Genomic DNA, 10751 nt, shown 5'->3' on the forward strand with positions numbered 1-10751 from the left:
AGCAGTGGATGCCTCTTAGAGCCAATAGCACTGGTGCTCAGAATACAAATGAAACAAGCTGTGGGAGAGCCCAGAACCCTTCACCATATTATCAGCTCCTCACAGAAGGGCTTATGACTATCCTGCCCACAGCTGTATTCCTCATACCATGACTGGCACATATTAGTGGTGGCTCATAGATGCTCGTTGAGTGTATCAGTGGCTCTGCATGAAGAGTTCGAGGAAGGCCAGAAGTTTAACAGGGAATGGAGGAATGGAGGCCCAGGAGTACTGACCTATGATTGTGGAAATACTATTTTTATCATCAGGTAGATTTGGTCAGGGGCCTACAGGTACACTAGGAAGATACTTACAAAATATTCTCTTTTTAAAAATCTCTCCCTTTGTGGAGCCATTAATCATAGAATTCACAACCTGATGCTCCACCTTGTGGGTCCGCCTTCACAACTAGGGTTTCCAGCTCATTGCTCCAGCTGTTCTTAACCTCTAAATTATGTTTTATACCTTTCTCTGCTGCTGCCATCCCTGGGTGTTGCTGGCAGTAGAAACAAGATTGCCCTACTGCCTTTCTTAAAATGATGTGAAATTTTCTGTTGCTCACTGAGTTAGTAGTTGACTCATGCTGCAGGAAATCTGGGAATTGAAGATATGACAGATAATTAAGCCCCAATTCTCTCAAACAACCTTCTTCCCGTTCTTCATTATTTCTTCCTTAACTGTTTATTGTCAATGACGTGCCAAGCAATATGTAAAACATTAGGATTGTAGTAATAAAAGATATTCAATTTGTTTTTAAAATATTTTTGAGGAGTAAAAACACAAGGCTGAACCATGATACTGGAAGAAACAAATTGGGGTTTAGCTTAGAGTCTGAAATTTTTCTCTGCTTTTAGCCTGTGTGTGTCTGAGGGTGGATACTGTTATGCGAGGAAGAGATGTGACTATATGGGAAATGAGATCCTTAAAGAGGTTGCCATCCAGATGCTACATCAAAGAGATTATGATTCAGTCAACCAAGCCACTGTACTTTTGAAGGCCTATCCAAGCCGTGGTGCCTTTGAGGTTTTGCCTGTTACTATTCAAAACTTGGTATGTATTATTCTATGCAAATGTTATGCAGTGATTCAGAAATGAATACCAGGTTGAAAGATGTTACAACAGCCCCTTGTTCCACTGAACTCTACCTTTGTGAGCAGAGGTTACCCAAAAGACCACACTGCATGACCAGCAGCCCACACACCAGGTTGGGCTAAGTTCTGCTGCTATTTCTAGAGCTTGCTGCTATTCAAAGCACTCCTTGGGTGGAGATTGCCATACTTTCGTGATATATTTCCCATGGCTGCTTCATTTATTGCTCTTTTCTCTTAGTGCTTACAGTAGGTTATTGCTTGAGATGGCATATCTGGCATCCTAATAAAATACTTTTCAGTCCACATTTTCCACTCTAAATCACAGTAGCCTTGATGAACCACTGGCATCCTTCAGACAGCTTTCCATAACAACATAATAATGAGCCAGTTTTAACCATTCATGTTAGATATGGCTAGAGTGACTATTTTCTGAACCAAAATTATGCTGAGCATTTGTCAAATATCAGATGAACTTAAAGCCCTAGAGGTATCTAAGAAAGTCCAAAGGGGGTGTCATTGTTCTAGATTTAGTTCAAAAGATGCTAGACAACAGTGTACATGTTCAGCCTTTGTAGACATAAAGAGTGAACATCACCCTAGCTGTTATAGGTTTCATTCTCTGCTGAGGGCCTCAGAGCCTCACCGTTGGTGTGTCCTCCCACACAACAGAGTTCCTACTCCTTTGTCAATCAGGGATGCCTCTTGGGTAAACACATTATTTCATCAGTGTAACTTAACTGTAAAATGTTTTTAGAGGATCAGATTATTTGAGTATGACTGTGATACATCTCTTCTTAAATGGACCTTAACAAAGTAGAAAGGAAATGTTAGCAGACATTTCAGACTAATGGTGTTTTCTTTTTTTTTTCAAATGGGTTATTCAGAGTTGAATAGCAATTAATTAAAGCTAGTAACATAGGAACATTTTCTGTAATAATGTTTATTTATGTTTTTTCGTTCTATAGCATTCAGCATGTGACAATGGAATGAGAGAAAAGACTAATTGAATTTGGAGTCATGCAATTAATGAAATCCATAGGTTTGAAGAATCACTTTATATAATTCCCATGGTTTTTCTACTTCCTAGAACATCTTAGATTGAGGTCATTGTACATTATTAACCGGGACTCTGTTAACAACGCGCAATGACCTCAATTCAACATGTTTTCAATCAATGGCTGACCTTCATGCTTATACCATCCAGAGTATGCTTACAAACATTTTTCTAAATTGCTGGTCTATTTGCAGATACATTATCAGCAGCATGCAAAAAATAAGATTATGCCTCATTTGGGATTCTCTTTCTTATAAAGTCCCATTGCTGCATGAAAAGATAGATATGGCAAGGTATAGGCAAAGTTGTATATAGTGACACACATTGGATAAAACATACAAACTTCAGCCACATGATTCTTTACTGAAAAACATAACGTGGCTCTCCTTTATATCTTTTTTTTTTTAGCCTTTTTTTTTCCCCATTTATTTATTTTATTGCATTTTAGGTTTTGGGGTACATGTGAAGAACATGCAAGATTGTTGCATAGGTACACACGTGGCAGTGTGATTTGCTGCCTTCCTCCCCATCACCTACATCTGGCATCTCTCCCCTTGCTATCTCTCCCCAGCTCCCCACCCCCCACCGTCTTTTTTAAATGATTTGCATAGCTTTCTATTGTATGTATGTGCTATAATTTATTTTAATAACCTCCCACTAATTGACAGTTGGATTGTTTCCTAGTTTGTAATTTATAAACCATGGTACAATTAACATCCAGGGAAATATATCTTCCTGTACTTGACAAATATTGCTAGAGAATGAGTTCCTAGAAGGGAAATTTCTGGTTCAAAGGAAATGTACCTTAAGCTTGGATTGCTATTGCTAAAAAATTATTTGTTTCAAATTCTCGCCAACTCTGGGAATCAGCATTTTCAATTTTTGCCAATTTGATGTGTAAAAACCATGTTGTTGTTTTGATTTGCATTTATTTGATTAATAAAGAGTCTATCTTTTCATATATCTACTAGCCATTTTTATTTCTTCATTTGAAAACTGCCTGTTCTTGAGCTTTGTTCATGGTTGTGTTGGATTGTCCTTTTCCTCATTAAGTTATACGAGCTCCTTGTGTATTACAGGAAAAAAAACCCGTCTATTTTATTACATATGTTGCAACCGTTTCCATACTGATTATATATTAATAACAGTGAAGTATTTTTCTACTGTACACTATTATTAAAGTTGCCCTCACTTTGATTCTCTGGCAAGTCCTATAAATTTTATGAGCAATTTTATTAAAGACATTTGTTTTAATGTCATTATCAAAAAAGAGTGAGAAACATTGCCTAAATATAGAAGAAATGAAGAAATGTAAAGAACTTTTTTACTAAGCATACAAGGTTTAATGTCTATAAAGATAAAGGCTTTTATTTTCCCAGAAGACTCTTGAAGTCAGAAATTCTTGGAGACCAAAAGTCTTGCATCGCTCCTGGAGACACTTCAGGCATGAGAGAAAGAGGCCTATCTGTGTCCTCTTAGAAAACACCATTGTCAACTCCAGCAGGAGTGGGGTGTATTGTAGAAAGAACATTGGTCATTTAGACATTCTGGTTCATTCATCATTATGTGCCCTGGTTTACCAGTGTCCACTTCCTTGTCTGTGAAGTGCATGCAATTATACCTGACTTGAATGTAGGGTTACCATGGTTATTAGATGAGGTAAGCTATGTAAAATGTCTATACATAGTAGATGCTCAATAAATAGTCTTATTCCCAATCTTGCAAGTTAGCTCATGAAAAAATTGTACCTATAGCTACTCAACTGTGACAGGAACATTTAAAATGTAAAATCACCACGTCAGTAAATATAAAGGTTCAGCTCTTTTTTAAAATACTCAGTTGCTGAAGTTTCTCACAAGTAAATCAAGACACCCTTGATTTTCTAGAATGAGGTGGAAACTATATTCTCTTCAAGATAGTTCATAGTCCCTGTACATTTTAAATATCTAATGTTAATGCTGAAAGTGACGTTTACTAGGAAAGCAGGTGCTGCATGACAAATATTAGGGTCCCTAAACCATGTGAGTAAACTTTCTTTTTTTTTTTTTTTTTTTTTTTTTTTTTTTTTTGGAGTTTCACTCATGTTACCCAGGCTGGAGTGCAACGGCGCGATCTCGGCTCACCGCAACCTCTGCCTCCTGGGTTCAGGCAATTCTCCTGCCTCAGCCTCCTGAGTTGCTGGGATTACAGGCACGCACCACCATGCCCAGCTAATTTTTTGTATTTTTAGTAGAGACGGGGTTTCACCATGTTGACCAGGATGGTCTCGATCTCTTGACCTCGTGATCCACCCGCCTCGGCCTCCCAAAGTGCTGGGATTACAGGCTTGAGCCACCGCGCCCGGCCGTGAGTAAACTTTCTTAATGTAGCTGGTCGTAGCTCGAGAAGTGGATCAGGTATATGAATTGGTATATGACTGATTCCTTATACATCTATTTTGGCAGGGAAGGTCTCAGAATACTTTTAGACAATAATCCTCTTGGGAAGAAAAGTATGTCCCCTGTGACTGGTCACGTTGCTAGTATGCACTCTTGATATAACGTGATGAAAAGGGCACTGCAGCTCTGTGGTCTTTCTCCCCCAAAACCATCACCCCCATCTACTCATGAGGAAAACTTTAGACAAATCCCAACTGAGGGGCATTCTACACAATATCTGACCAGTGTTTCTGGAAACTGTCAGGGTCATGAAAACTAGGAAAGTCTAAGAAACTGTCCCCAGAGGAGCCTGAGGAGATACAACGGCTAAACGCAATGTGGAAGCCTGGATGGGGTTCTGGGGCCGGAAAATGACAACAGGCAGAAACTAAGAAAGTCTGAATAAAGTATGACTTTGGTTAGTACTAACATATTACTATTGGTTTGTTAATTATAACAAAAGTACTAGACTAATGTAAGATGTTAATAATAAGGAAACTGGGTGTATGGGAACTCTGTGTTCTGCCTTCACAATTTTCCTATAAATCAAAAACTCCTGAAATGAAAAGTTTATTTTAAAAAAATGGCTCCTTGCCTCACCATCCATTCCACTCTCATTCAGTACATCAAAAAAGCAAAGAATAAGATTTCCTCAATACTTTTGGGACAATAGTAAGCTTTCAAGGAGGTTAAAGTCTCGGCGTCACATATCAGCATTTAATTTTCTCCAAATGTGTCTCCGATATTGGTCTCTTCTCGCCTGGGGTGCCCACTGTTTGAAGGGGTCTATGGCAATCTGGGGCACTAGTGGACACTCAATAAGTAATTAAGAATTGGTAGAGTGATGTGATAATTAGGGCTTTGGTAAGTAAATTCTGAATTCTGGCCAAACCAGAGTCCATGTCACTAAGTGGCTCTATTCAATAAAAAGCCAGCCTGCAGACCAGCTGTGGGGCAACACCCAGGGTTGGCTTGCATGTGTGTGCACAGCCACTGTCCTCACGTTCAGTTCTCACGGCAGCACATCAGTACTGGACAGGGTACAAGATTGAAAAATGAGAACTGATCTTTGCACAGTGTCCATGGCAGGCCCCCTCTCCTGGCCTGTAAATTGCGGTGGGGTACTACAAGGTCTTAAATACAACCAGCTCAGTCAGAAATCACTGATCCAACATTTAAAAAACAAACAAACAAAAACACATCATTTCTTAGCCAATTAGGGTGTTAAGAATTTCCCAGCATTTTATTTAAATTAATGAACGAAAGCATTTTATCAGACTGAGTAATTGACTAACACAAATTTGCATGTTCAAATGGATGCATATTCCAAGTCAATTTGGCATGTTCTCCATCTATACACTCCAGAGTGCTGTACTATTTGCAGAGCATGTGGGATACAAAGAAATCTCAAGTTCATTTCTCATGTGTGTGTGAGTGTGCTGATGTGTGCATGTGTTGGTGTAATGTTGGTTACTAATAAATTTGAACCAGAGGAAGGAGTGAAATATCTTATATTTAGCAGCCTTTCCAAATCGATTTTAAATGAAATTGTTGCTTAGTGTTTTCTTTATGTCAATAATAAAAAATGATGGAGGTGACCAATGAGTTTTGACTTTCCAGGTCCCAAGGATGGTAACAGAAGGCACTCAGCAGGTCTGCCCACTCCTGTTGTTAATTAAAGTATTTTCACATTCTCCAGGGTGTAATGCACTCTGGGCACTGAGCCCTAGAGAGACTTCTGCAGTCTAATAATCACACATTCGAATAAGTGCAGTAGGGGTCCACCAGGGAACAGATCACTTCTCCCTCCTCATTAATGCCCAAGCAACATTCTGCAAACATCTGAAATGCACTGGCTCAATTTCTTATGAATAATAAACATGAGTCAGGCTCCTAGTTGCTCGGTGGTTCGAGGAAGGCAGACGTCCACCTGCTCAGCTGAGACCAGCACAGGACAGGGAGTAACATTTGCAGCACAAAGCTTGCTTTACTGCATTTACCAAGTGGTTCCTGCCAAAGCAGATTTCCTTGGATTTGTTACACCCTTTGTCTGGATTGCACTATAATTCTCATTTGTTGGCACTGTTAAGGTGTTTGTCTGTGTATGAAATATGAAGAGTTTTACAAAGCTGATTCTGAGCTGTCAGGGGGTATATCTGCACACCCCCAAATCATCTTGAGGACCTCTTAACCTCAAAAAACAGGACACATTTTCAATATTCAACATCCTTCCAAACTGTTGCTAAACTAAATTGAATATAAGTCTCCTGAATACTTCAAATTTTAGTTGAAAGAATGTTGGGGAAATTTTACTTCAGAGAAGTATGCAAGTCCAAAAAATCAGGATAGAGCTAGCTTATGGAAATAATGCTAGGATTTTGACACTTGTGAGTGTTTGTAGAAGATCTAGACTTCTATCTCCGTTGTAATAACACAAACACAACACAACTGAGAATAACAGGTTATGTTTTATCGTATATTATATTTCACAAAGGGCTATATATATGTGTATACACATATATATATGTATATATATCACATTTAATCCTCACAGAAGCCTATATAAAATGTAAGGTTATTTTAAAAAAATAACAAAATTGAAGTTCAGAGAGGTCAAAGGATTAGCCCAGACCACACAGTACATGGCAGAGTTTGTCCTTAAACCCAGGTTTTCTGGCTTCAAGGATGTTCCCTGTTAACACAGTGCTTTATATTGGATGGCAATTTACATATTTTAGCCTTTTGCCTCAGGGAATATTGACCCTCCGTCTTCGTTTTATAAAGAAATCTGTATTATTTCTGTGGCACAGAGAGACTTAAACATTCTTTGATGTGTATTTGGTTTACTGCAAAGTAGCCGGGCTGCTCTAAGCTAAAAAGGAAGTTAGCAGAATATCGAAATCTGCTGTCATTCATCTAGCAGTAAGCTTGAATTGAATTAACTAGCAATAGCTGAGGTGGTGACAGAGATATGACATTCCTTAATACATGAAAGACCATCTGCTTAGGATCAAGCAGATAGATACAGAAAAAGAGGAGGAGAAAGAGGGTCCTGCTCCTTTTCCTCCCTTTCTTCCTTCCAAAACAGGTGTATATAGTTGGGAAATGTGATCCTGACAATTTGTGTAATCTTTTGTACTCTATAAAGCAGTTTTGTGGTTGTGGTATTATTTGAGTCTCTCAAAAGCCATCATCAATAGGTAGATATCATCACAATTCATGGGCAAAGTGAAACCACTTGAAGAAGTCTTACTCCCTTTCTCCATTCCCTACAAGTCTACTGACTTGTTTGAGGGCAAATGCCTAGTGTTCAAGGCATGCTTTGAAATCAGCACTTCTGTTCCAGTCTCTCCAATTTTCTACAAACATTTCCTTCTTCTTTATTAACACTGCCTTCTCACTCATGGCTGGGCAGAGACTGCCAAAAATATACTCATATTTTGATTGCACAGAAACATGAGTTTATAATGCTCATGAGGGAAACACAGATGCAAAGAATATTGTACTCATCTGTCAGTAGAGCAAAGTGGCCTCCACGTACCTGTGCCGTCCCTGCCTTCCTGCCAGATAAAATACCAGATGCACAGTTAAATTTGACTTTTCTTTTAGTATAACTATGTTCCATGGCATATGTGTGACATACATACATCGGACAACGATTTATTGCTTGTCTGAAATGTAAAGCATTGGGTTCCGTAGTGGAATGGTGAGCACTCTAGACTCTGACATTTGACTTTAGCTTCCTGTATTTCTCTTTGCTAACTTGGGCAGCCCCATGGGGGTCTGGGCTCTGCCTACCTCTGGGCTACTCTAGACACCAGGGCCATTTCTCTTTTACCTCTTTCTGGGAGATCATGGGCATCGTCAGGACAATGGCTGTTTTTGAGATATGCCAAGAGACACTGTGGAGGAAAGAATTTATAAACTGTAAAATCCTTCTCAGCGCTGCGTGCCACTTCATTTCCACGGTGGCATTTTTGCTTCATGAGGCTCATTCAGAGAAGGAGGGTGATGAGGGCACTGGCTCTAAACTCATCTTCAATTTCAAAATCTCATTCTCACTCATCTCAAAGTGTCCTTAAGATGCTCCACAAGCAAATGCTATTGCTATGAGAAAATAGATCCTTGAATCCTGACATCTTGACTATATTCTATATTCAAACAATGTTAAGTAAGAAGCAGTGTTAATGGAGAACTTAACTTTAGGTGAGTAAACCTTCCTCAAAAAGAGCAAAATAAATTAAAGCAGGTGAATAGCCCAAAAGGTCAGTGATGGTCAGTAATAACTAGTTGATAATGGGCTTAAAAAGGTGACATCTAGAATTTTATGACAAATAAATAATGAGACATTTATATCAATAAGATACACACATATACACATATACATATACACACATATTTTTTCTTTGTGTTATTTGGTAGCATGTTTTTTTTTAAATCTGAATTTAGATTATTTCTATTTTTATCTCTTGTAAATAAATGCATAGCTTAAACAATATCTGGTGAAAGCAGATTTCTTCTGACTTTTCACACTCTTTAGTATGAAATTACACCACAATTAACATTTCTTTGCGGTGTTAACAAATTCGTTATCCACAACTCTCTTCATCCAAAGTCTGAGGCTTTGCAAAGCTGAATGTGAAGGTCAGAGGTGTAGATACACATCCCTCAAATCCTCTTAGAGAGTTTGTGGCCTGGAAAATGCCCAGGGAAAATTCTTATGTATTACCAAACTGCCCAATGAAGCCTGACTAAATTCTTCCTCGCAGGTCCCCGCTCAGGTGAGAGTGAGCGTGGACAGGTGGCTGGAGAAGAACACGACTACAAGACTCAGGAGCCAGAGGGGCGGTTTAAACCCCGCTTCATCACATGCTAGTTGTGCACCCTGGAGCATGTTACCCAACCTGCCCAGGCATGGTTTCCTCATCTGCACAGTGGAGGTGGGGGTGGGAGGCAGCTGTAGCATTGGGTTGTTTTGAAGGTTAAATTAATGAGTTATCATTTATAAAGGGCTTGGGACAGTGTAGATAGAAATTGGTATGTAAGTGTTAAATAAAAAACATGCATACATGTACATATAAGCACATACCATATATATGTGTTATATATTAAAATATGTTATAGATAATATTTATTATACTATAAATATATGTAATACACTTAAAATATATTGAACATACTATACATCTTACATTACGTCTGACATTTTCATTGTAGTATATGTTACATGTATACATACATAGATACATGTACTTTTTTTTTCTTTTAATGAAGCACAGAACCCAGTGTAACAAGGGAGTCCTGCATTCCTCAGGCATTTCGGCTCAGTGAGCACCTTCAAGGAAGTCCTTCTCAGCACCTGGAGGACAGAGTGGGAGACCAGACAAAGCGTGCCTGGAGGTGAAGCCTGGACGCCCCACACTTTGAAGGATGTGTGCATTCACGTCAACAGGGCACTGTGCCTCCCTCACAGGCTGGTGCACCCCAAGAGGTCTCAGGACACCCCACTCAGCATGAACACATGCTGTGCTGGCGCTCCTTCTCCTTTCCCGGCAAATGAACAGGTTCCACGGTTTGTGCCAGGGATCTGCTCGCATCAGGGGCCGCAGGCAACCCCTCTGATGCTGAAAATTCTGGAGACTCCCACAGTTTCCAGCCTGCAGGTCCTTCTGTCACTGACAGGGAGAGACTCCATCCACTGCTCAGACACCTGTGCAGGAATGAATTCACAGGGTCAGTTATGTGTGAGAAAGAAGTAGCCATGGACTGCCACTGCTGCCTGAGGTGCATGGTGTGTGTGTGTGTGTGTGTGTGTGTGTGTGTGTGTGTGCAATTTGTGCATGGTATGTGTGTGCAGGTGGTGTGTAGTGTGTGTGGTGTAGTGTTTGGTGGATATGTATGTGGTATGCGCGGTGTGACATGTGCGTGTGGTGTGTATATGTGGGGAGATGTATACGTGTGGTGTGTGTGTAGTGTGTGTGTTGTGCATGGTGTGATGTATACATGTGGTGTGTGTGTGTAGTGTGTGTTGTGTGCATGGTGTGATGTATATGTGTGGTGTGTGTGTGGTGTGTGTGTAGTGTGTGTGGTGTGCATGATGTGATGTATATGTGTGGTGTGTGTGTGTGTTGTGCATGGTGTGATGTATAC

The sequence above is a fragment of the Sapajus apella genome, unplaced genomic scaffold (assembly GCF_009761245.1).
Source record: "Sapajus apella isolate SASKATOON/1434 unplaced genomic scaffold, GSC_monkey_1.0 scaffold70, whole genome shotgun sequence".
NCBI classification, from domain to species: Eukaryota; Metazoa; Chordata; class Mammalia; order Primates; family Cebidae; genus Sapajus; species Sapajus apella.